At 39.7% G+C, this 26747-nt stretch overlaps 1 protein-coding gene across 9 annotated transcripts in view; it reads right to left on the bottom strand.

Moving 5' to 3' along the window:
- The window catches only part of MIPOL1 (mirror-image polydactyly 1), a 298592-nt gene that overhangs the window by 268828 nt on the left and 3017 nt on the right, over positions 1 to 26747 (bottom strand). The window contains exons 2-3 of one of the 9 annotated variants that reach the window (XM_043516951.1): positions 24664 to 24780; positions 19346 to 19398 (exon numbers count right to left, since the gene is read on the bottom strand). The exons of 7 other annotated variants lie outside the window; for them this stretch is intronic. The gene's annotated coding sequence lies outside the window, so the exon portion shown is untranslated. The remainder of the gene's footprint in view (positions 1 to 19345; positions 19399 to 24663; positions 24781 to 26747) is intronic. One more of the 9 variants, XM_043516946.1, reaches the window with a different exon arrangement.

Raw genomic sequence — 26747 nt, 5'->3', positions numbered from 1 at the left:
CATTTAGGCACACCCTTCGAGCACAAAAAAATACAGTGCTGATGTCATAGAAAGTCCTCAAACAGCGTGGACAAAAACACAAAAAAATCTTGAGTAAATAAAAATGAAGAATAGATCGGGCTCTGTGGCTTGGCTGCAATGCTATGTGTCATGAAACTGGACAAGTAGTGCTCAGGGGTTCTCATACTTCAATGCACCGCAACCCCATTCTGACAATAAAAATTACTACACGACCCCAGGAGTGGGGGCCGAAGCCAGAGTCTGCCTGATTCCCACTACCCCAGGTGGGGGAGCCAAAGCCCAAGTCCCACTGCCCTGGGGAAGGGTTCAAAACCGAAGCCCAAGGGCTTCAGCTCCAGCTAGGGGGTCTGTGACCTGAGGGCTGAATCCCTCAGGCTTCGGCCCCAGATGGTGGGGCTCGGGATTCAGCCCCAAACCCCAGCAAGTCTAAGCCAGCCCTGGCATCCGCATTAAAATGGGGTTGTGACCCACTTTGGGGTCTCAACACACAGTTTGAGAACTGCTGCTGTAGGGTATTAAAATGGATAGGGGAAGGGGGTAAGGAAGGAAGCTGGCTGTGTAAATGCCACCTGTGCACCAATGGTGGGTTGGTAATTGCATTAGTATCAAAGGAGGCTGCTCACCTTGCCTCCCTGGTTGCAGGAGGAATGTCATAACCATGGTGGTCTAGACTGTTGAATAAAAACAGCATTCCCAAGAATGAGTGACCTTGAGTCTGAAGTGGCTCTGGGTCAGAGTAAGGCATGGTTAGGAAGAAGCCCATTGAATTCCTTAGTGGTAAACCCAGCAAGGAGAGGGAGAAATAGTATGAAAGAACACTGTAGTTAACTAAAGAAAAGGTTAAAAAAAACAAACAATATTTTTGCAGCTTAACATTTATTTGTGAACTGCTGGTGCAACTCTATGTTAGATGGTAAAGCTATGAAGCTCTTGGTTGTTTGACAAGACAAGCTACAAGCCTGAATGAAATGTTCAGCTTAAAGAATTAGAATAAATCTGATGACTGATGTGTTACTGAATGTGACGGGCTGTCATCCGTTTTAAACAGGATCTTTGCTAGGATGTACTGAAAGCAATTTTTCCATTACCCTAAACATACTAAAGCTTTTTCCAATGACATCTGACTTCAGACTATTAAGAGAAAAGACTTACTCAGACTGTTGCCATTTAAATAAAATAATGAAACAGGAATTTAGTTAATTTGAATAATTAAGCATTCAAACCAGAACTGTATATTTGTGATTAATTCATACCCAATCCACAAAAACATACAAACCAAAACTGTACACTCATATCCTAATTACCTCTAAAAATTACAAGATACAAGGTATTTTAATCATTTATTTGCTCACCCAAGCCTTACTCATACAGATGATTCCATATTTTGAAATATTAGGTTATTGCAAAAGACAGTATTATAAACAATGAAATAGTGTTAACTGATGCGGGAATGCGTTTGATACTATCTATTCTTAATATAGATAGTAAAGACTGGGAGTGGATGGGTCATTACACAAAGTAAAACTATTTCCCCATGTTTATTCTCCTCCCCGCCCCCCACAGTTCCTCAGATGTTCTTGTCAACTGCTGGAAATGGCCCACCTTGATTATCACTACAAAAGTTCCCCCCCCCTCACGCTCTCCTGTTGATAATAGCTCACCTTACTGATCACTCTCCTTACAGTGTGTATGGTAACACCCATTATTTCATGTTCTCCGTGTATATAAATCTCCTCACTGTATTTTCCACTGAATGCATCCGATGAAGTGAGCTGTAGCTCATGAAAGCTTATGCTCAAATAAATTTGTTAGTCTCTAAGGTGCCACAAGTACTCCTTTTCTTTTTGCGGATACAGACTAACACGGCTGCTACTCTGAAACCTATCTATTCTTAGTATTACTGTTAGACTATGCATAAAAGATAGTGATACAGAGGTTCTGCAATTTTCTTTTCAAATTAAGAAAGATTCATTAAAGAAAGTCCTGGAGTGGAATTGTGTAATAACATAGAAGAGACAAGAAATCAACCTGCATTTCTCTAGCCTGTCTAAACTAAATTTGGAATTAAGTTTAACCTTTGTTCGGGGTGATTACTGCATACATATCGATGCTCATTTTTAGGATGTGCATATACATCTAAAATAAATAATTAATTAGAGTTGCCTCTGGGCAGTGCCTTATACCAGTACTTTACAAAAACTGTAGCCTAGCCACAGGTAGTTTTGGGACAGAAAATACCGGGTCTACAAATGCTGGCAATTCCTTAAGTAAGAACACCCTTTCCCCATTAGATTGTACGTACATACATTGCGTGAGGGATTAGGTGGTGATGATATTTTAGGTGATCTTTTCACACAAGGTCAATGCTAAAGATAAATGAAAAATGAGTTTTGTGGCCTCATCCAAGGTCTCTACATCACAGAACTTTCACATGTAGAAAATTGACACAACTGATTATCACTGCAGTAACACCAACAATATAGGTCAAAACTCAAGTACATTAGCAGAGCTAAGAGGGAAAGCTTGCCCAGCATCTCTGCCATTCGCTTACACCAAGCCATTGCAGTTAGTGAATCCAATTTCAAAATCATTAAATTTGCTCGCAACTTGCAGGACAATGAAGTCAAATAATATATTACAGCACTGAAGATGTCATAATAATGTTCAGATTGTTCTTTCCTCTACTTATTGGGCAGCCCTCTGCATACAGTTAGTAGATTAACATCTGAATTACATTTCATACCATATTATTGTCGAAAAAGAGCAGTATGTGCTATGATCCAAAAAGAAAAACAGTCATTTTCAATCCTGTTTGGTTCTAAATCAGATAAATGAATCTGTTAGAATGAATGCTACATTAGGGATTTTTAAAGCTCAACCTTATTTAGCAATATACATCTATACCTATATGTCTGAGGGGAAGAGATGCAGACTTACATTGCAACAGTATTTGCACCTGCATGAAAATAATGAAATATAAGTCACAATAAAAACAATCAGGAGAAGTGGCAAAATAATTAGAACCAACAATTTAATAATTAATTGCCATACATTTCTTTAATACCTTTAGTCCCAAAGAATCCCTAATGCTCAAATATAAAAAAAAATACATAAGTTTCTACCACTAAAATGCAACCACCTCTGAGGTGAAATAAAGCAACTTTTCAACAGCAGCAATACACTACAATTTAAAAACAGGAAGTGAAGTTCATTTAATCCAGTTGAAAATGCAGGTAGAAAGGAACTTGGCCAGATACTAAGACCTCTGTTTTAGACCTTGTTGGAAGGATGGCACCAGGGCTTTGGAGCTGTGTCTGGCTCCGCTCCAGCTCCAGGCAAAAACCTGCAGCTCCACTCCTCCGGAGCTGCTCCACGGGCTCTACTCCAAAGCCCTGGATGGCACATCCTGCTATCACAGTGCCTCTAGCCACCACACTATAGCTTTGGTTCAGTAATGGGTCTGTGAACAGTACCATCTACTGGTCCACACAGCCATTACTCAAGACTCTGTGAGAGGAGGCCAGTTTCTTCATAACTGTAGTTACTTTAATTTTTCTTTTTAAAAAACATTTTTCTTAAAAAAAGACAATCAGTTCCAGACATTGACGAAATATCCATTAGGAAAGGTCCTATACAGTGTTTCTCTCCTCTCATTCCCAAATTTTGCTCCACAAAACACCTGTTGATGGGCACCAGCCAAATCATTTTAAAAGAAGCTTAAATACTTTCCTAATATTTTTCCATGTAAGCAATTGCTACAGTTTACCACAACGTTATGCAAACAGGTGGGGAGGTGTCCACAAGACACTTTCTCTATTAAGATCTAAGTCCATGCGATAAAAAGTTTTGAGAATTCTTATTTAAGAATATAAGCATGTAGGGTGGAATTTTCCATGCTATCTTTGCTCCCAGTGACTTCACTGAAAACTAGAAAAATATAATTAAGGCCCTGGTTAAACCTTCAAACTCTCTTTGACCATGAAATCTCACTTAGGTGACAAACTACTGGGTATGAGTCTTTTGTTATTTTCACAAAACACAAAAAACATTTAGCCAGAGGTAGTGATGTTATGACAAAGGTAAGCCAGAAATAATGGAAGAAAACCCTTATACTTTGTTTTCATTCCAAGATAAGCTTCTCTCTAAGAAAAGATGTATATGCGACTAAAAATTCTAAAACCATTTTTCTAAGTTCTGAAAAGTTTTTCAGAATAGTATGCTTTCTAGAAAAACTTCTCTGTACTGTCATTCCTAGAAAAATGTTAAATGTCATTTTTCACTTGCCCGCCCATGCACAAGAATGTTTCATATATAAGAAATGCTTCATATAAGAAATGATGATAGTTTCACCACAAAACTCTATTCAAAGTAACAAATTCCTAAATATGACTGACTAATGCTGCTGTGCAATAGCATTGAATTGTGCTATGAAAAAAATTCCATAGTTAGTCTGCAAAACCATAATATGTGAGTAAAAGCAAGTGTGCTTCAACCTTCAAAGAACACAAACCAAAGATGGTGTTCTGAGGAAACTAACTTGTTCTGTTAAATTTCTTTTTGACAAATGCCAAAACATTACCTTTCACTGTCTCATATTTTACATCATGCCTTGAATGCATTTGTTTTACTTGCATAAATAGCAGTGTGCAGAGACTCACTTTCTGACACTACTCAGGCTTGCAATTCACTATTACTGCACAGTAGTAACCCAAATCTATAACATTTGGGCATAAATGAATCCCTTATTTTTGGGATATCAGATACTGTACAAAAGTGTTATTGTACTATGATGTTATTCAGATGTAGGACAGTTGGGACTCAATCAATTTCCAGATTTTTTGAGAAAAATATGAATGACCAAGAGCATCAAATAAGAGATGCACTATATTTAATTTCTTTTCAGAAAACACCAAAATAGTCCAAATTTAATAGTTTTAAACACTGATCTTTAGACTGACAGATTTTTTTTCCAATCAATACTATATATTTACACTCTTTCAGACAGCAATTTCAAGAAAACCTAGGTTCCCCCCCTCCAAGTAAAAATATAACAGAACTGTAGCATCACTGTAACCACATCATCCTGCTCTTTAGATGTTGTTTCACTCTCATAGCTTGTGTCAACACACAGAAATGGCGCCATTTTAACTAAATTGGTTTCAAAATGTATTTTGTTAAATTGGCATAACTCCCCTTGTGTGGACACTCTCAAATCACGTTAAGAGTGGCCAATATGGATTTAGCTTCATTTGGTAACAAACCAAATTCATTCGAGCCCCTTCACATGACTTATTTTTAAGCTGAGGGTCTGAATATGCATCAGGCACAACAAAGTGCGCAGTTTTTTGCTGACCTATTTCCTCTAGTTGTAGTCTGCATTTTCAGTTAAAAACTCAAAGGCTAAATGGATATCAGAGCCTTAGGCCATGACTACACTACCCGCTGGATCGGCGAGTAGTGATCTATCAGGGATCGATTTATCGCGTCTAGTGTAGACGCGATAAATCGATTCCCGATCGTTCTGCCGTCGACTCCGGAACTCCACCAGGGCGAGAAGCGGAAGCAGAGTTGATGAGGGAGCGGCGGCAGCCATCGATCCTGCGCCGCGAGGACACGAAGTAAGTGATTCTAAGTCGATCTAAGATACGTCGACTTCAGCTACGCTATTCTCGTAGCTGAAGTTGCATATCTTAGATCGATCCCCTCCCCAATGTAGACCAGGCCTTAGTGTCTCAGTGCAGGATCAGCGTCCATGACTTCTACAATACATTTCAAAAAAAGTTTTAATACTTCATGCATTTTTTGAACATGTAATACAGAATCATAGGCATGAAAGCACTTTCAATTATATATATGGGGTTTCTGGGAGGGTGGATAGCCAGTATTGTCACCTGTTATTTTAGAGATCCACTGTTGGCACATAGCTCCATCTAGTGTTTAAAGATACTAAAGAAACTCTCAAAAAAGCTGTATTTGTTGAAAGATGTTTTAACAGTTCAGCACGTCAAATGTGGTAGTAAGGGCCCGGCCCTCAGAAAAACTACTGAACAAAAGAAAAAGGTTAAATGACAATCTTCATCAGTGTATGTTCTCCTTTATTGTTTCCAATAAATGTACTTTCAAAATGTATTTCAAGAAGCTCCTAAACTACCACCATTAGTCTAACCGGTACCCAAATCAAGACATGAGAACCATCATAAAGTAAAAAGAAAAGGAGTCCGTGTGGCACCTTAAAGACTAACAATTTGTTAGTCTCTAAGGTGCCACAAGCACTCCTTTTCTTTTTGCGAATACAGACTAACACAGCTGCTACTCTGAAACCCATCATAAAGTATTCATTCCTCATGCACATGTAAAGTTCAATATGTCCTAGAAAAATACATACAGCTGATAACTATTATTAGCACAGTAGCACTGTTCTAGACACATATGGATTTCATTTCTTCAAATTTACAGAAATACAAATGCTTCTATAACATGCATTTTACCTTTTAAAACAGTAAATATGATCCCAATTTAATATTTTTCTTCATATACAGGTAAAAAGTGTGCTACTTGTTTTCTACTGCTTGCGTATGCTCAACACATTAGTAATCTGCTGTTTGGTAGCAGACAGTAAATCAGAGAATTGGGATGCGAGGTACATGAGCAGTATCAGATCACAGGTTATAAAACTTGCAGTTTGTTTTTTTTGGGGTGGGGTTAAGTTAAAGACAAATATCTCAACACTAATGTTGGCATTTTAAAATTACTGTAGTTTGTTCTAAAAAGTATTTTTAAAATGTGAGTAGCAATAATTGTAAGTTTGTTATTTTATGTACTGTTCCTTTAAGGAACACAGTGAAATTAGGAAGGATTCTACTTCACAAGGATATAGGTGTGGAACTATATCCTTTTTCATGATATGTAGTCAGGTGCAAACATAAAAGCTTAACTTTAAAGTTCCTGTGGTCTAATGAAAACAAACAGTTTTAGAGATAGAGCCAAGAATGCAGATTTATAAAAAAAAATTGTTTGCTTTTCTTTAAAGATAATCATGCGAACTGAAATGTTTAACTGCATCTTTCTAAATTAAGATTTGTTAAAAAATAAAATATAATGTCAACAAACTCATGAAATATTGACATAACAAGCAACAAAAAACTGTGAATTAACATGTTTGTAAACAGATTAAAATCAAATAGCTAAATATTTGAATATTTTACTTTAATACTATAAAGCAATGTATCCAATAGGATATTAACTTTATTACACATTCAAAGATAATATTTGTGAGAACAAAAGCAATTTAACCTGAGAAAATATTTTATAGATACACCGGATAGGATTATTTTACCAGGCTTTCAAGCATACTTCATAGTGTACCATCATTTTTACCATTACACAATGACAAGTTACACAGGTTTATTAGTGTTATCTGAAATGTATGCATTTACATATTAATATGCCCAGAAGGTGTGAAAGAGTGTGCACATACAAAAAATAGCACACTTAAGTACACAGACCTTCTTAAATTACCAAACAATGTCTAGATAATGTGGAGTATCTGAATTATTCCCACAAAAGCAAGAAAACTACTGAAAGTTGAAATCCTGGGTTTACACTGCATAATTCACAAAGGGCCTATTTCAAAAACTGAAGTCAATGCAAATTTTTCTGCTGACTTCAATGGACTTTAGGTCAAGCCATACGACTGTTATTTTAAAAAGGAATATCTTCATTTAAGTCCATATTTCATTTGAGGCATTAACATTGTTCCTTCACCACAGTATTGTATTGTATTTTTGTAGGGTTTAATTTTCTTTTTTATTTTAAAGTACAAAAACAAATCAACACTTTTCCAAAAAAAAATCTAAATAGGAACAAGTGAACCTTGTAATAATTTCCAACTATTTCTCCAAGAGTTCTGTTTTTCACAAAGTAAGTCTATGTTTTTGGAAATCCAAAGCTTTCAAACCATTCCCATAGCCCCCATCATCAGGCAGGGAAAAACTGCACTGCACCCTCTGTCATGCTGGAGAAAAAAAAAGAGTGAATATATCACAACACTACGCCCAAACTCCCTAAGCTTCTCATACACTATGAATTGCCTCGGTCTCTTGGGGCTTTACATAGCACTGTGGAACATAGTAAGAATTATTTTCCCGTGTTTTGCTGCTGCTAGATGAGGTGTTGAACAACCAGTCTTCCTCCCCTCCCTGCTCACCAGAACCATCTCCTTTTGATGGTGGGGTATAGTAGACTTTTTGCCAGGCTACTTGAAGACAGAAAATGCGGGGTAAAGCAATTTGCCTCCTATAGAAAGTGCTAGAGGGGAACATAAAATGCTAACCACACTCAACCCATCAAACAACACTAGTAAGAAAGTGGGTATGGTACCTGGAGCCTTTTGGGGTGGGTGAGTGCAGATGGACATGGCTCTCAAGGGTTGTGAGAACTTCACTCCCTGGTCCCTTGAATGACAGAAAGCATTTATGGATCTCCACCATCTCTTCCTGACATAGGGCAGGGAAAAGGGTTGCATTTCATCTGTCATCCTACCCAAAGGTCATGGAGATTCTTCTCTTCCCCTTTTTAACTATGTGATGGGATAAAAGTTAGTGCCCTGCCAGATGTAGAAATCCACGTGTCTTAGCCCAGGGCAGGTACTGATAGCAAAAAGACAGGAATTGCCAAAATTCCAGTGCCGAACAGAATGCAAGCCTCAGAAGGTTTGAGCTCTGTTCTCAGTTTCAAATTTGTGATACTTGAGTGGGTTTGAAATTAGGCAAAATGTATTGAATACATGTTGAAATTATTGCTGATATTTTATGTTCTTTTCTTCATTCACAATACCTTAATTACAATATAAATTGCCACAAAGCAAGCAGCTCATATGATGTTTTTATCAGAGATTTTTCTGTCAAGGGAAACCATGTCCCAATATTTTGTTGCAACAGAGAATGGCATTTATGTATAACAAGACAGGAAAAACTGTGATATAAATACAATACACATAATGCTGAAAAATAAAAATCAAACAGAGGAGATAAATACATATATACAAAATAAATCGGATGAGAAATATTGCTACTTTCACTCACTGGGACTGCATCTAAAACCAGCCAACCAATTTCTCTGTAGGTCCATCACTGCTGAACACCCAATACTGAAAGGCCCTGAACAACCTCAAAATTTCTATTGACCTGAATGTGAGTTGCAGTTCTGTACCTTGAAGAATTAAACTCTAAAAAATCCAACTACAGATCAAGAACCTTGGAGAAAGAGAATTGTATTGATGGGAAACTAGTGCCACTTACTTTGAAGCCCAGCATTCATATCAGCATTGGTAAATTTTATTATAGTTACATATATTATCTATACACTCAAATAATTAATATAATATATACAAAAGTACACACATCATATAAAGGGTAAAGACTCCTATTGAACTGAAAACTCTGATTAATGTCGCCTATAGTCTAGCTACTGCTCTACCATAATATAATACACGTATATGCTATTTACACTGTTGCCAATTTTGCTTGGATGTATTCCCAGAGTTTTCATCGCATGACAATCTTTAATTAAAGATTAATCTTTAATTCTGGAGACTCCAGGACAACCCTAACTGTATACTGTATTGACATGAAGGCAATAAATGGCATCACCATGTGTATCTTGCTTGCATACTACCCTCTAATCCACCTTAACCAGAACTATTTTCTCTTTTCTTTTCTTTTTTTAAAAATGTAAAAAACAAACAATTCCACATGGCATACATGCTTACATTGTATGCTTCTAAACAGTTTTCAGGTAAAATACCACCATTTAGGAAAATAAATTTTTCAGAAAATGACATACTACAAAATTACTTCTTTCCACCCAAAAATATGATATCCAGTACTTGCAGCATTTAGTTCTGGGCAAGAAAAAGATTTAACAGTCAGTACCTTGTGAACCATCTGGTCTGGAAATAAATGTACAACATGCAACATGCAGGATAATCATGTCATATCCCCCTCTAGTGACTAGAGTAGAACCTACTATTTCTCCTACATACTGTACTGTTACTCCTTTGGCGCAAATGGTAGAGGCCTGTGCTTTTCGTGCTGACGGCCTCATGTTGAATCCCGAGTGACAATCCATGGGAAAGTCATTTCAAATGGGAGAGCTGGTTCACCTCTTTCCAGTGGTCTACAGCACTTGTTTCTTGCCTTGACAAGATCCTGGATTTTAACATCACAACATTATGATTTTATTGTAATGTACCTAAGAGATATGAACAAATACTTCATATTATTATTTTTATCTTCTTCCAAGTCCTATGTCATTCACAGTATGCATGCTAGCTTTACAGGTGAAGAGATACACAAAGTAGTACTAACAACATTTCTTTAAAAATAGTGTCTAAAACATTTGTAAAATAGTTTTTTGTATTAAAAATGTGGCAAGAACAAAACATACAGAATGAGGTGTAGGATAAATGCTTTAATACTAATTTGATACAAGACAAAGGCCTATGTTGTAACTAAATATGAAGGAATAAGACTTCCAACACAAACACTTTTGTACAGCAGGATATTATCACTCATGCTTCTCAGTAAATTCTTATGTTCCAAACTGCTCCATCACACAATCAGAATAAAATTAATTAAAATAACAACATGTATTCCAAACCAAATAAAGTTACTTGTGCAAGTAACACTTTCCGCACGTAGCATTTGGAGGATGGCTGGTAAGCAATTTCTACTTCTGAAATGTTTAGATACACATCCTGCTGCAATGAACTGAAAGGCCACTGAGAGGTGTGCTTGCACCAGTGAAACAACACATGAATGCGAGCCTTCCACAATATTATTTTAATCCATTCCAACTCTGCAGGGAAACAGCCACTTGTCTGTCTATAAACTTGTCTTTCTGCCAATCAAACAAGCTCTTAAAATTAAGCTAATCTATAAAGCACAGGGGAAAATTGTCAGAAAAACAAAGTATGTGCCAAGATATTTTATTCTTATATCAGAAGTATTATTAGTACATCCAAGAATGGGGCAATCTACTCACTAGTACTAGCTGATGGAGTAGAATACAAAGAAGGGGTTCACATTTGAATCCTGTACTTAGTATGTACCGCTGAATGTAGTGTGGCAAGAAAATTGAAGTGAAACTCAATTCTCCTAAAGAAAATAAACTGATATAACTATGAAAACACCAATTAAGACCCCAGTCCTGCAAAGATTTATGCATTGAAAATTGGAATGCAGCACAATAATTTTTTTAATTGTACAAATTCTGTGACAAATTTTTAAAATTAAAATTCACACATATCCACTAGCATGCTTGAAAGAGCCTTACTCTGCTTCTCCCAAGCTAGTCTAAGGCCTCCTCTACACAACAAGTTTAGGTCTAATTTAGCAGCGCTACCTCGATTTAACTCTGCACCCGTCTGTCCACACGACGAAGCCCTTTTTTTCAACTTAAAGGGCTCTTAAAATTGATTTCTTTACTCCACCCCCGACAAGGGGATTAGCGCTGAAATCAGCCTTGTCGGGTTGAATTTGGGGTACTGTGGACACAATTCAACGGTATTGGCCTCTGGGAGCTATCCCAGAGTGTTCAGTTGTGACCGCTCTGGACAGCACTCTCAACTCAGATGCACTGGCCAAGTAAACAGGAAAAGGCCCACGAACTTTTGAATCTCATTTCTTGTTTGGCCAGCATGGCAAGCTCATCTGCACAGGTCACCATGCAGAGCCCATCAGCACAGGAAACCATGCAGTCCCAGAATCGCTGAAGAGCTCCAGCATGGACCGAACGGGAGGTACAGGAACTGATTGCTGTATAGGGAGACGAATCCGTGATGGCAGAACTCCGTTCAAAAAGACAAAATGCCAAAATATTTGAAAAAATCTCCAATGGCATGAAGGACAGAGGCTATAACAGGGACCCACATGAAAATTAAGGAGCTCAGGCAAGCCTACCAAAAAAACAGAGAGGCACTCCGGTTCAGAGCCCCAGACATGCCACTTCTATGATGAGCTGCATGCCATTCAAAGGGTGCAGCCACCACTACCCCAACTCTGTGCTTTGACTCCGTCCAAGGAGTGGGAGGCAACATGGAAGCGGGTTTTGGGGGCGAGGAAGAGGATAATGAGGAGGAGGTTGTAGATAGCTCACAGCAAGGAAGCGGAGAAATTGGTTTCCCCAACAGCCAGGATCTGTTTATCACCCTGGACCTGGAGCCAGTACCCCTTGAACCCACCCAAGGCAGGCTCCTGGACCCTGAAGGCAGAGAAGGGACCTCTGGTGAGTGTACCTTTGTAAATATTATACATGATTTAAAAGCAAGCATGTTTAATGATTAATTTGCCCTGGCATTCGAGGCCAGTACAGTTACTAGAAAAGTCTGTTAATGTGTCTGGGGATGGAGCAGAAATCCTCCAGGGACATCTCCATAAAGCTCTCCTGGATGTACTCCCAAAGCCTTTGCAAAAGGTTTCTGGGGAGGGCAGCCTTATTCCGTCCTCCATGGTAGGACACTTTACCACGCCAGGCCAGTAACACGTAGTTAGGAATCATTGCAGAACAAAGCATTGTAGCGTATGGTCCTGGTGTTTGCTGGCATTCAAACAACAACTGTTCTTTATCTCTGTGTTACCCTCAGGAGAGCGATATCATTCATGGTCACCTGGTTGAAATAGGGTGGTTTTAGTAAGTGGACATTCAGAGGTGCCTGTTCCTGCTGGGCTGTTTGCCTGTGGCTGAACAGAAATCTTCCCTGCTGTTAGCCACACAGTGGGGGGGATGGGTGAAGCCATCATCCCAGAGAATTGGGTGTGGGTGTGTGTGTGTGTGCCGGGGAGGGAGGGGGAGGGTTAGTTGGGTTTCTGCTGCACGTTAACCCGGAAACCGCAGCCCCTCCTTTTAAACTGCCAACCCATTTTAAAAGGCCAACCCCATGGCTACTTCGTATGGGAAATGAGGACACTGCTGTTTGAAACCATTCCCACATGTTACGAAGGTTAAAGAAGCCAAAAGATTGTGGCTTACCATGGCTGCCTGCAAGCCGAATTCTGTTGCTTGGCCTGCGTGAGTGATCTCTCACACCAAATCAGCATACCCTCAATAAGAGGCAAAATGCGATCTTGTAATGAAAGCACATGTGCTATGTAATGTTAACAGCAAGGTTTACCATGAAAAAGTGTACCCACTGTTCTATAAAATGTGTCTTTTCAAATACCACTCTTCCTTTTTTTCCCCTCCACCAGCTGCATATGTTTCTCCTTCCCAGAGACTAGAGATTAGAAGGCAAAAAAAACGCACTCACGATGAAATGTTCTCTGACCTCATGCTGTCCTCCCACACTGACAGAGCACAGCAAAATACATGGAGGCAGACAATCTCAGAGTGCAGGAAAACACAATCTGACCGTGAGGAGAGGTGGCGGGCTGAAGATGGTAAGTGGCGTCAGCTTGCTGAAAGAAGGCAGGAGTCAATGCTCAGGCTGCTGGAGGATCAAACTCATATGCTCCAGCATAGGAGCACAGACTGCCGCTACAGCCCCTGTGTAACCAACCACCCTCCTCCCCAAGTTCCATAGCCTTCTCACCCAGACGCCCAAGAACACAGTGGGGGGGCCTCCAGCCACCCCACCCCAGAGGATTGCCCAAGCAACAGAAGGCTGGCATTCAATAAGTTTTAAAGTGCTGTGTGGCCTTGTCCTTCCCACCTCACCACCCCACCCGATGCTTCCTTCCTCCACCATTGAAAAGTACCCCTTTCGGTTTATGTACTCGCTGTCTTGGTGCTCCGGTGCCAAGATAGGGATATGGGTTCTGTCTATTGCCCCACCAGAGTTAGGGAATCCCATTGCAGCAAAGCCATCCACTATGACCTGCATATTTCCCAGAGTCACTATTTCACCTTGATAGCAGCAGCTCAGTGATTGTATTGGCTACTTGCATCACAGCAGGCCCCACAGTAGACTTGCCCACTCCAAATTGACTCCTGACTGACCTGTAGCTGTCTGGCGTTGCAAGCTTCCACAGGGCTATCGCCACTCGTTTCTCAACTGTGAGGGTTGCTCTCATCTTGGTATTCTTGCGCTTCAGGGCGGGGGAAAGCAAGTCACAAAGTTCCATGAAAGTGCCCTTATGCATGCGAAAGTTTTGCAGCCATTGGGAATCATCCCAGACCTGCGACACTATGCGGTCCCACCAGTCTGTGCTTGTTTCCCAGGCCCAAAATTGGTGTTCCACGCCATGAACCTGTCCAATTGACACCATGATGTGCACATTGCAGGGGCCCGTACTTTGTGAGAAGTCTATGTCCATGTCTCATCATTCTCATCACTGCGCTGCAGTCGCCTCCTCCTCGCCTGGTTTTGCTTTTCATGCAGGTTATGGTTCTGCATATGCGCGTGGTGTTTATAGTGCTCATAATTGCCGCAGTGATCTGAGCAGGCTCCATGTTCCCAGTGCTATGGCATCTACACTGAAAAAAGGCACGAAACAATTGTCTACCATTGCTCTGATGGAGGAAGGGGTGACTGACAATATGGCTTACAGGGTTGGCTTACAGGGAATTAAAATCAACAAAGGGGGTGGCTTTGCATCAAGGAAAAACAGAATGGCCCCCTCAAGGATAGAACTCAAAACCCTGGGTTTAGCAGGCTATTGATTTCTCAGATGGAGGGAGGGGGAAGAAAATGAATACAAATGAATACAAAACAAATCTGGTCTATTTCTTGTTTTGATCCACTTCATCTATCTTTATGTTGGCAGCAGATGGCGCAGCACGACTGCTGGCCATCGTCATCTCCTGGCTGCTCACCAGAAGACGGTGCAGTACAACTGCTGGCAGGACTGAATCTCCATGAGACAAAACTTAAAAGGGAAATGACCTGGCTGAGTCACTCCCATGTCTGCCCAGGCGCCCCTGACCGACCTCACCGAGGTGGGCTAAAAGTGCACCCTGGAGTGCTGCGATGATGGCTACCAGTCATACTGCACTGTCTGCTGCCAAAAGGCAATGAGCTGCTGCTGTGTAGCAATGCAGTACCGCGTCTACCAGCACCCAGGAGATGTATGGTGATGGTGAGCTAAGCGGGCTCCATGCTTGCCGTGGTATGGTGTCTGCATGGATAACCCAGGAAAAAAGGCATGAAACTATTGTTGGCCGTTGCTTTCACGGAGGGAGGGAGGGAAGGAAGGGGGGGCCTGACAATATGTACCCAGAACCACCCGTGACAATGTTTTTGCCCCCAATGAAGGCATTGGGATTTCTACCCAGAATTCAAATGGGCAGCGGAGACTGCAGGAACGCTACCCACAGTGCAACGCTCCGGAAGTCGACGGTTGCCTCAGAACTATGGACGCACTCCACCCTTAGAGAATTTGTGGGGGGGGACACACAACTGACTGTATAAAAATGTTTTCTACAAAACCGACTTCTATAAATTCGACCTAATTTCGTAGTGTAGACATACCCTAAGTTTGGTACCACTTGCTAAATCCGTATCTGTAAAATATTTAAGTAATCGATTCCATGCAGAAATTTGATTAATAAGATTGTCAGACCTAAATGCACCTATCCTTCATAAAGTTAAAATATAGAGCAAGCAGAAATCACCAGAAAGTCTCCATATTTTCTAAATAATATTAAAAACTCAGCCAATGTACTTCAAGTACACAATTCTGGACCATAGAAGAAGCTTTTTATTAAGCTTATTTCTATTTCTACTCTCTTGCATTTGGATACAAACTCAGACCAGACACGAAAAAAATCCTGTGCTTTTACTCAGTACTGAACTTTGTAAGTGGCATTCATGATCAAGGAATTAAACTTTTTCCCCATTTTATTAATATATTATCTTTACATTCCAAAAGCATCACATTTTGTACTAGCAGTAGAGAATCTACTGTAAGAGATTTAGATTTTGCCTTTTTGCCTGTTAGAAATGCGTATCATTTAATTTACTGCAGATTTGGTTCCAACATTGCTATTCAAATTAACATATGACACGAAGTCAAAATTCTGCCTTCAATGGAGTTACCCAGGATGAAAGTAAGGGTTGAATATGGCCATTATGATGTTATATGGATTTTGGTAAATTCTGCATCATTAAAACCATACTGACAACGAGGAGATTAACTCATTACCTATTATTTCTTCCATACCTAGGACCCAATCCCACAATATCGAAATTGATGGGAGTTTTGCCACTGAATTCAAAAAGATCAGGCCCTTAATTGGCTAATTCAGTTACTATAAATTGTGATGTACACATAATCAGTTTTCCTCACTGGGAAGTAGTCATCAAACGGAGATCTATAATATCAGCCTAGTAGACTTATTCTCTACTAAAAACAGAGAACAACATTTTAACAATACTTGCATCTACTCCTGTAAATAAAGTCACAGCAAAATTCTGTGAACCTTTTCAATACTGATTTTTTTTAATGAAGTCCAGAAACAAGAAAAGCAATTACTGCTCATACTGTTTTTCAGCATGTCTTTTTCTTCTACTTTTAAACAGAGATTTAAAGCGGGATAATGAACTACAACATATTGAAAGTAAAGCCAAATTGAAACCTCTTTGATGCCAATAAAACTATAAGCCTCTTCTTTTTTAAATAGAATATTTTCATTAATTTACACACACCAAAGAAAGAGTACACCTGGTTTCAACCTCAGAATCAATTCAATTGTGCATTACCCTACCCGCATGCTTCTGAAATGAAAACTCAATAGTGGAAGGAAGAAATGAGAATGAGCTACAAGAAGATTTTAGAGCTCTGAATGAATTGCAGTTAACTCAACAGATTAACACAAAACAAATTAATTAGATTTTATAAACAGTCACGATTAATTGCAGTTTTTAATCACACTGTTAAACAATAATAATAGAATACCAATTTAAATTCATGATAAATATTTTTGGATTTTTTCTACAATTTCAAATTTATTGGTTTCAACACAGAATACAAAGTGTACAGTGCTCACTTTATATTATTATTTTGGATTACAAATATTTCCACTCTAAAAAAGAAAAAAAATAATATTTTTCACTTAACCTCATGCAAGTACTGTATGAAATCTCTTTATCATACAAGTATAATTTACAAATGTAGAATTTTTTTCCACATGACCGTACTCAAAAATAAGAGAATGTAAAACATTAGAGCCTACAAATCCACGCAGTCCTATTTCTTGTTCAGCCAACTGCTAAGAGAAACAAGTTTGTTTTACATTTATGGGAGATAATGCTGCCTGCTTCTTATTTACAAGGTCACCTAAAAGTGAAAACAGGAATTCGCATGGCACCGTTGTAGCTGGCGTTGCAAGATATTTACGTGCCAGATATGTCAAACATTTGTATGCTTCGGCTTCTAGATTTACAGTGCAAATATTTGTAATAAATATAATATTAAGTGAGCACTGTATTGTATTTGTATTCTGTGTTGTAATTGAAATCAATATATTTGAAAATGTAGAAAAACATCAAAAACATTTATCATAAATTTAATTCTATTCTATTCTATTATTGTTTAACGGTGCGATTAAAACTGTGATTAATTGTGACTATTTTTTTAATCTCACAATCAACTGCAATTTTTAAAATCATTTGACAGCCCTAGAAGATTTCAAACAATCATTATTTCTGCTTTCTCTCAAAAGTGTCCCAAGAACAAAGTCACTATTTGTTTGCAAGCAGAATAACTTGTTTTCATTCATGACAGTATAATAGTTTGCTACAAACATTATAAATAAGTCTGCATGTCTGTCATGGAGGTCACGGAAGTCACAAATTCCGTGACTTTGTGACTTCTGCAGTAGCTGATGCAGCTGGATCCAAGGCTGCCCTGGGCCAGCCGCACCAGCTGCTGGTGGGGCAGTCTTTGGCCATCGCCCCCCACCCCCTCCGGCAGCAGCAGAAGTTTGGGTGTCAGAGGGGACCCAGGGCTGGGGCAGGGGGCTGCCCGGAAGCGGACGGCATGTCCCTGCAGCTCCTAGGGAGAAGAGCCAGGGGGCTCTACACTCTGCTCCTGCCTGCAGGCATGCCCTTGCAGTTCCCATTTGCTGCAATTCCCAGTGAAAAGCGCTCATGGAGGGGGCAGCATGTGGAGCCCCCTAGCCTTCCCTCTCCCTAGGAGCTGTAGGGGACATGCCGTCCACTTCTGGGGAGTTGCATAGAGCCAGGTAAGGAGCCTGGCAGCCCCGCCAATCCTCCCATCCCAGCAGGGGGGCCAGGCCGCCCTCTCCCCAGCACCCACGGCGCCCTCCACCCCGCTCCGCAGCACCTGCAGCCTCCTGGCCCAAGTTTTAGTTAGGGGCATATAGTACAAATCATGGACATGTCACGGGCCATGAATATTTGATTACTGCCCATGATCTGTCCATGACTTTTACTAAAAATACCCATGACTAAAATGTAGCCTTAATTATAAACAATAGCATCTGTCAGACAAATGACAGTATTATCTACATAATTTCAGGTAAGATTCATTTCCTCTAAAAATAAAAATGAATCTGGTAATCTGTTCAGTGAGATTCAGCCAACTTCAGTGACACACAATATTATGCAAGTTATCTGTATACGCAGTTGATATTTTCTCATACAGTTTACTGCTACACACACCTTTTGGAAATGTAAGGCTGACCTAAGATTGCTGTGCGCTGACTAAAACTAAATCCTACATATTAGTCTTGCCAGGTGGCAACCAATGCTATAATTAAGGTTACGAAAGCATATTCATCCCTGTAATGGAGCCTTTTGCTGCTCGTGCCACAAATCAGCCGGAGACGGCTTAGAGTGCAAGCACCAGTGCCCTTTTATTTACAGTATCACTTCCCACCACCATCTATATACAGTCTGTTCAACACAGCTCCCTGGGGGACAGCTAGCTAGCGCCCTCAGCCAGCAGGCACCTACAGCCACAGGCTCCTCCCTTTGCTTCCTTCCTTCCAGCTTTATATAGTCCCCTGGCTAATAAGGTCCACAGGTGTTTCTCATCAAGCCCTTAGGTGAGCCATATCCAGCCACACCAATTAATGCCCCTTAATGCCTCCTGGCCAGCACCCTGTTACAATCCCAAATACCTGGTTTTCAGTTGTTAATGACATTTCTTAAAAGTTTATCCTTATACACTAAAAATACATTTATTCTAAATTCAAAGGTGATTTTTTAAAATTTTGAGTAAAATCCCTTCAATCATGTTGTAAACAGTTGGTGCAATTAAAAAAATGACATTTACTATCCACCATAATTAAATTTACTTCAACATCAGTGTTATTTGCCATTCTAAGAATAAAGAAAGCCACAAACAGCTCTGTAATACATATCCTTTGGTATTCAGTGTATGTGGTCATATATCTTCTTAAGTGTTTGTACAGCACCTACTACAAGGGAGACAGAAGAACTACAGTAAAAAACTCTCAAGCAGTTGTTAACTTGTTTCTGTTCTATTGGATCTGCACAAATCAGCACATACTAAAACTTCAACTAATATTGTTTAGCTCATTAATATCAGTGCGGATAATCAAATATCACCTCCTGCCATCTTCAAGTTCACAATATTCTTTTTGCCATTCTAATTTTAAGTTATCTAACTATATCCATATAATTTCTACAACATATCTAAGCCAGTCCACTGAAGATATTACTAATATTTCCATTACAACCACCCATTTTCCTGTTTAGTTCCTAGTGCATAGCAGTCCACAATGAATAACCACAATCAAATTTGGTTGTGATAAGCATCCTTGGTGGTAGTTTATACAAATCAGTATCTATAAAGTGTTTTAACTACAAAAAGTGGATATATTGTACATGCTAAGGAATACTATACCAGCTGACAGCATGGTTACTGCCCTCTCATGCTTAAGAGTTGGTAGACCCACGGTAGCATTGAGACATACTGATGGAGAAGCATGAAGGAGCTTACACTGATGCTTTCCATGCTGTATCTATTCTCTGAATAAACAGAACTTCTCAATCTCCATTGATGTTTACATGACATTTCACAAATAGTTTACATTTTAAGAGAAGAGAAAAGGCAAAACCAGAAATCCTCTTTTCAACAATATTTAGCTGCTGAAATATTGCTGTGAGATGAAATTTACTAAAATAAGCCTTACTCTGAAAATAAGTTTTTAAAATAAATGTTAAACTAGTCACTAATCCACACAAGTGAAAGAAAGCCTCAGTACAGATTTGAGAGGTTTGAGCTAACACGTTACAGGCTGTGCTTTTGCATTTTTGGGTGCTCCTGCAAAACGTATTTTACCACTGGCCTCCTTCCACAAATGTAACTAATTCCTGCCTACACTACTATGTACAAAGATGGCCTAATGATTTTGGGAAGAGTTAGTCAGAGGACTCTTGGGGATATACCTCAAAAGCAATTGACTTGTTTTACATAAAATTGTGGGTCACACAGGTGAGACAAAACTTTAAGTACTCAGCCTCCTGCAGCAGAAGTTGAGCCCAACTCTGGTGACCAGTTTACATTCACAAGGCTATCTGCACATGGGGAGGGGAAAGAAAAGGTAATATATTTAAGTGAAAGCCGAGCTTCTCCTTTAATTTTCCACCAAATTAGAGGAGTGAGCAGTTGAGAGCTTCACAAGAACAGAGCTGACTTTTGGACCCTTATAGAAACAACATCACACACTCTCCTTCAGGGCAATAACAGTGTGCTACAGCAACCCCTAGACTATCATGTATCAAGATGGCATGCCAAAAAGATTAATAGTAAGTTTGATCTGATTTAATATACTCATTAATGGTTGAGAAAAAGGAGCAAATACCACAAGAGTGAAATTTTCAGATAGTACTGAACTGGAAAGGATACCAAATAGCAGTGAGAACAGAGAAATGCCACAGAGAACCAGAGAAGCTAGAAATATGGACAAAAAATTGCAAGCTAATAACTCAGAACAGAAATAAAGTGAACCAGTGAATGAGAGAGAGAAAGCTGATTAGATGTCAAGGGGAAACACTGGGTGACAGAAAAATTATATCTCATTTGCTATCCCCTAGGCAGCACAGCAGCAAAAAAAAAGTGCTCTATGGGAAGAGGCTGCATCATCAGGGAGGTGGTAGTTCCTTTCTGGTGAAACATGTGCGCACCCACAGCCCCACTATGCTCGTCAGCCCCAGCTCACCAACGAACAAACAAAGCCCTGAGCGCAGACAGACGAGGACAGCGGGCACACCCTGGAGACACCGATGTGGAGGGGGAAAGGCATGCAGCTCTCGGGAGTGCGCAAGGCGAGCCCCAGCAGAGAAAGAGGAGCAGGAGCGTAAGCAGGGATGGGAAGCGGGGCTAGAGTCGGCGGGTTAGGATTCGATCAGCTGTTCACTGAAGCTGGTGAGGAAGTAGGGGCTGGGGTCTTCGGTGGATGTTTTTACTGGGGGCTGAGAGCGATTGCTGGTGGCTTGTTGCTTTGGAGAGTGCTGTGGTGGTGGACCTGCGGCAGATTTTGGGGGGAAGGGATGCAAAAGCTAGGTATTTCTGAGAGATGGCTAATGAGAAAGGGCTGGAACACACTGGGGTTTTTTTTGAGGGAGTGGGGTCGGCGGGAGGGGACAAAGTTCCTATGTTTGTCTGCTTGGTGTTTGTTGTTGTGTGGTTTGTTTTGTTAAGAACATTAAGAACGTTATGTGACCGGAGGAATCTGATGTGTTTCTTACTAATGGCATGTGAGGAAATGTCCTTGTTTCTGAAGAGATCAGGAATGGAGGCCCTGACAGGTGTCTGGTTTCAAGAGTAAAGTTGGTTGAAGTATGTGTGTGTGTGCGTATAGAGGGGGGATTATTCACTAATAATTTAATACCTAAGGTGATCATACATTCTGTTTTGGCTGGGACAGTCCCCTTTTTAAACCCTGTACCCAGATGTCTTGACTTTTTTTTTGGCAAAAGTGGGCATTTGTCCTGTTTGATGATCAGTTGGCAAGAACAAACAGGACAAATGCCCAGTTCTGCCAAAAAAGTGGGGTGTGCCTCGGGTGACCAGATAGCAAGTATACAAAAATTGGGATGGGGTGAGGGGTAACAGGAGCCTATATAAGAAAAAGCCCCCAAAATCAGGACTGTCCCTATAAAATCAGGATGCGGAGGTGTGGTGTGGAGGGGGAGAGCAAAAGGAGATACCAGCCATGCACAACGGGCTTGGGCTAGCGGTGACACCAGGCAGCCTAGGTGTCCTGTTTTCACTTTGAGAAATATAGTCACCCCAGATACCTTCGAAGGTGGAAATAATCAAATAAACTATATTTTGATAATAATATTACTGAACTAGTTCTTTTGAAGAGGAGGATGTTGTGATCCCAGTAAACACAGGTGATGCAGTGTTTGGGAAGGGCAGGAGAAGAAAAGGCTCATGCGAACACAGGATTAAACCTTGCAGTACTTTGGGAAATCTGTCCAATGGAGGTGCAGCGATTAGTATTTTGAGAATGTGAGCAGACAGATGTCAAAGGAGAAAAGGTATATGTTATAAGTTAAAGTAACCCGCAGGGGCGTTTAACCATGTTTGTTTGTTTGTTTGGGGTATATAACACCTAGTACTACAGTGATAATGGATAATGGACTTTAAGGTTTCCTAAAGTAGTAGTTAATGTTTTATCTAAGAGAATGACATTATGGGGACATGGATCCACAACAGACGCATCTCAATGTTAATTATGTACACCTTGGCTATTTTATTTTTAAATTTAATTTTATTCTGTAGACTTACACAAATTCTTTACACAAATTCCTGTTTTGTTACAATGGTACTTATTGCTGAAGAAAGATCTGATCAACTGTAGACCTTCCCCCGGCTGATACTATTAGGCTGAACTGCTACAGTTAGTCCATCCTAATTCTATTTCTATTCTTTGTATCAAAGGAGATCTTGTACAGTAGATTCTCCATCTCTGGATGAGCAGTGATGCTCAAATAGTTTTTTGACAATCTAGAACACTGGGGGCTTCCTGATCCTGCAGTATTTATCAAGCAATGTTCTCACTGAGAAAAACCAAGGAAACTAATGCAAATGTTAATGAAACATTAATGTTGAGATTTTAATTATTTGAAGGTCACCACAAACAAAGTGTATTATCTTAGGAGAGTTACTCTAGATTCCCATTACAATGATTACTCAGTCTTTATAACATGTATATATTAAAGAATTCACATTACTATTTGTTTTCTGATACGTGCAAGGGGGACGAAGTATGTTTGCTGTGGGAACAATGATTTTGAATTTCCTGATTTTTTTACAATTAAAATCTCAAGCTTTAATGCAGCATTCATTTTTTTACATATAATTAATACTATCCATGTTCATATACTGTATAGTGACAATCACAGGTTTTGCAAAGTCTTTGCTGTAAGCAATTAACAGCTACATTTTCTTACCATGCTGCAATATCTACTTATTCCAGTATTGGAATAAATATCTACTTATTGTATTAGAATAAGTATCTACTTATTCCAGAACTTGCTGGTAATACTTTATCACCTGTATCACTTTATCAAGAAGAGAGGCTCAGCAAATGAACTTATCAGAATTGTACTGTAGCTTGGTGAAAATATCTTTCTAACAACAACGTATTTTCAGGTCTTGGCTTCTAAGTAATAACACACTAGCTATTCATTTTCCAAGTAGCAGAACACATTTGGGAGAGATTTGACAAATTCTCAGAAAGGCCTGCTTCTGGGGGAAAAATGTGCTTTATCTCAGAAGTTCATGCACAATAACTACCTACAGCCAACTAAAGTATCTTCTTCAGCATGCCACTTGTCTAAAAATTATTGCTTTTTTGCTTGTAGAGGACCTGCTTTTTCTGCCACATAAATGGGCTGGAATGGCAAAATTAGATGAATTTTGGTGTCTAATGATTTAATAGTCTAACTTGATTTCCCTTCCTGTTCCTATGTAAATCTAAGACTAGCCTCCTCACAGTCCTTCCATACAATCTCTCCATTGGTAGTATAAGAACCATCTCTGCAACTCCTGACAAGTGAAACAACTTTCCTTTATCTTTATTGCATTTTGCCATTATTGTAACACTTTAATTCTAGCTCAAAATATATTTTCCCTTTCCAGTAACTTAATGTAGTTTTCCTCAGTTACTAATTATTTAACTCCGTGAAGGCATTAACTCTGTAAAACGTTTTGGGGTGCTGTTTGTAGGAAAAATTGAATACAAAATTAAGTTGTGCTGTAATCTTACTATCTGGTGTAGGTATTTATATTGCCCTATTTCCACAGTTTCTGGGCACTTCACAATCTTTAAAGTATTCATCCTCACAACACCCCCTGTGAGACAGAGAAATACTTATCATAATTAAAAATATTACACATTTAACTTTAAATATATTTATCAGATTGTACACCCAAAGAATCATTCCAGATAAGAAGGGATAAGAAAAGTTATTTATTTTCTTCAAAGCTATCAGATTTAATTTAACCCCAGACATGGGCCCATATTCTTAGCAGCAGACTGATCATAACTCTCACATTTTAAAGTAGTCTAATGTCATTATCTCAGGCAAGAGTGTCACATGCTACCACAGCCCATGGCAACTCCCAAGTGTCTCCAAGTGTTCTTTACTTTCTGTTGCATGACTACCTTGTTTATTGTTACATGCCTCTTATTCACACTTACTCAATGAAGTTTTGGTGCCTTAGTCCTTAGATGTGAACGTTTTCTCTTTAAAATAATCTAGTTTTCCCTAAATCTTGTCTTGTGTATAATTCCTTAGCCATGTCTTCCAAAATCCTGCTAAAAAGGAAGAGAAGAAACATCACAGTGACTTCAAAAACTCCTCCATGTGTGGTGACATTCACTGCAGGCTAAAAGGACCCGTGTTTGGTGAATCTTGTGTCTCACCGTATCTGCAATGACTGGGCCTAAATGCTTTGGATGAAAGCCTGGCCTTACTGAAATCAATGGCATTGACTTCACCCAGAATTTCACCCTATAAGTCACTGTGGCTTGGCAGGTCTCTGGGCAAGCACCTGAAAGCTTCCTTTCTCTTTTATTAGTGTGTCACATAATTATGACAAGAAGTTGGTTTGTAAGGCCTTAAAGTCAGAAGCCCTGAATGAACATATCAGAGGCACCAGGAGGTAAATGAAACACTGTATTAGTACCACCCACTTTGACACCAATCTATTGAGTCATACAAGCATAAATACCAGTTCAGAATATGGAAAACAGCTCTACCCAAAAAGAAATTCTACCCAAAAAGAAAGCAGGCAGAATTTAAAAATACAGGTGAGTCGCATCATAAGTGCATTTAACTTACGCAAATTCAACTATACACACTTGGCAAAAAAAAAGAAAAATAACAAGCTACTTGTAAATAGTGTGGGTGATTCCACGCACTATTCCACTCAATAAGCATATGCCCCGGAGTGAGCATGAGATGGGAGACGTGAATCTGCTGTTCCCTCAGTCAGTCTCAGTTCTCGCGTGCCTCTCATGGTGCGAGCATCTCGCCGCGCTGAGTGTGATTCTAGTGTTTAAAGATAACGTATTTTTCATACAACATGGCCCCTACGCACAAGCCAACTACTTCATCTGGTGCTAAACCAAAGAAACAGCGATCTGTTCCAACGCTGGAGGAAAAACTGGTTGTGTTGGACTTATTGACGGTATGTCAGTCTCCAACGTGGCATGGAAATATGGCCGCAACGAATCTAGCATCCGTGCCATGAAGATTCAAGAGAGAGAAATTCGTCAAGCCATGGCATCAAGTGCTCCAATAACTGCTAAAGTGACGACCCAGGTGCGTGATAAGACTTTAGTGAAGACTGAAAAGGCATTAAACTTATGGCCGGAAGACATGAATTATAAACATGTGCCTATCAATGGCAACATGTTGCAAAAAAAGGCTCTTAGCCTCTATGCACTGTTCAAACCTCCCACTGAAGAGGGACAGCCTTCTGATGAGAAGGAATTCAAAGCCAGCCAAGGTTGGCTTAACACTTTTAGGAACTGCTTCAACGTCAAAAACGTGCAGATTACTGGTGAAGCTGCATCTGCCAATGAAGAATGATTTAATTTCTGAATACAATCCCTCTATGGAACGAAGCCTCAAAATCACACATAGTATTACGGACGATTTGAGACCGTATCAAGAAATGTTTGAGCAGCTCAAGAGACAACAGCAACAGTTGCCGATCACCATGTTTTTCAAGGAAAAACAACCAGCAGCAGATGAGCCTATGCAATCAACTTCTCGAGCTGAACCAGAGCCAACCACTTTGTCTACAACTCACTCTCCGTCACCCAAGCTATGTACTCTTTTTTATATACTGTACATTACTGTATACATTATACATTTATACATATTACTGTGCAGGGTTGTATACACAAAACATGTACAGTATATTGTACTTTATGGGCGATTTAAGGGATTTTTAAGGGTAATTTTGACTATATGCAATTTTAGCCTTACGCACTGACTTTAGAATCGAACCCCCACATAAGACGCGACTCCACTGTAGGATCTGTTTTGGCTTGGAGATGACTTGGCACTAAGATTCAGATGGTCTTTGGTGGCTGGGATGCAAGAGCATGCAGATACACCCAACTACAAATATTTTCTGTCTTCAAGAGGTTTAGCAGAAACTAGGGTTCCTGTTGTATGATGGTGAGCGCCTTTTGAGGGAGAAGTTAAGAGCTTCAAAGTGACAGAGACAAAAGCCACCCTTTATTCCTTCACGTCTGTCATCTAGTCCTTT

The sequence above is a fragment of the Dermochelys coriacea genome, chromosome 6 (assembly GCF_009764565.3).
Source record: "Dermochelys coriacea isolate rDerCor1 chromosome 6, rDerCor1.pri.v4, whole genome shotgun sequence".
Taxonomy (NCBI): Eukaryota; Metazoa; Chordata; order Testudines; family Dermochelyidae; genus Dermochelys; species Dermochelys coriacea.
This window is presented reverse-complemented; position numbering and strand designations above follow the sequence as displayed.